Source organism: Capsicum annuum, unplaced genomic scaffold (assembly GCF_002878395.1).
Source record: "Capsicum annuum cultivar UCD-10X-F1 unplaced genomic scaffold, UCD10Xv1.1 ctg73296, whole genome shotgun sequence".
In the NCBI taxonomy this organism is placed as follows: Eukaryota; Viridiplantae; Streptophyta; class Magnoliopsida; order Solanales; family Solanaceae; genus Capsicum; species Capsicum annuum.
In genome coordinates, this window is record NW_025883294.1 from 3593 (window position 1) to 5154 (window position 1562).

The window sequence follows — 1562 nt, forward strand, 5'->3', positions numbered from 1 at the left end:
TTGGTTAATGACAAACTCTTATTAGAAAAGAATTTAGAAAAATTCTTTTAGAGAAAGAGCTTCGTTGCTTGGTGTCAAACTAGGATATGCAGTAGAAAAATGGATGATCTATTCTCTTTTTTTTTCAAAAAAAAATCATATTGGAGATTGTGTAATGCTTACTCTAAAACTCTTCATTTACAAAGTAGTGATATTTTTTGTTTTTCTCTTCATCTTTGGATTCGTATCTAATGATCTCGGATGTAATCCTGAACGTGAGAGTAAAATAAAAAGGTTTTTCATTTCTTGATTTTAAAATTTTCTTAGGATTTGGTTTATTCCACACATTTAACTAAGAATAAGAACAAAGGATTTTGAAATTTGAAAAAAAAATCAAGTCATCAATGGAAAGAGAGGGATTCGAACCCTCGGTACGATTAACTCATACAACGGATTAGCAATCCGCTGCTTTAGTCCACTCAACCATCTCTCCCAATTGAAAAAGATAATTACTACATGAGATAACACATAAGATAAGGGAAAGAATCTTTCTTTCTCTCCTTTTTTCTTTCTATATTATATAGATATGTAAAAATTTTATCATCAATTTCCTTTATCTCTTTATCTAAAGTAAAGGATTATCTAAAGTAAAGGAAGGGCTCAGAAGATCCAAGAATATCAAGAAAAATAAAGAAAAGCTCTTTTCTTTGTCTTGATTTTATTTGAAAGGACCCTCTTTTTCTCATGGACTGGTCTGGTCAGTACCCAGCCGGGCCTCTTTTGTTCTAACGAATTTGAATTTGAAAACAAATATGCCCGTTATAGTTGTAATATTTAATTTTAATTGAACATTTAATATTCAAGAAACAAGAAAAAATCCCATCTTTTATAAAGGTAAAATAAAATATATGCAAAAGAAAATTCGATAAAAATAAAAGTCTCATTTCTCTTTCTTCTTTTTGATTTTATGTTTACTACCTTGCTGGACTAAAAAAAAGAAGCTTTCGAGGAATTTTTATGTTATGATTTTAGTGGTTTTTATGATTTTAGTGGTTTTAACGACCCTATCTTATCCTATCTTAATTACCACAATTTCCCTGTTCGACAAAAGTTACATTTGTATACAATAATCGGATTGTAGAGAGTATAGTTTAGTGGTAAAAGTGTGATTCATTCTATTATCCCTTAAATAGTTAAAGGGTCCTTCGGTTTGATTCATATTCCGATCAAACACTTTATTTCTTAAAAGGATTAAATCTTTTACCTCTCAATGACATATTCGAGAATAAATACATATTCTCGTGATTGGTGTCCAAAGGTCACTTAGACATTGAAAATTTGAATTATGAAATTGCTAAACATAATTTTTGAATTGGATCAATACTTCCAATTGAATAAGTATCAATAAAGAATCCATGGATAAAGATACAAAGTTGATTTCTAATCATAACTAAATCTTCACTTTCTTCTTTACAAATAAGAAATTGAAGATTTAGTTATGATTAGAAATCAACTTTGTATCTTTATCCATGGATTCTTTATTGATACTTATTCAATTGGAAGTATTGATCCAATTCAAAAAT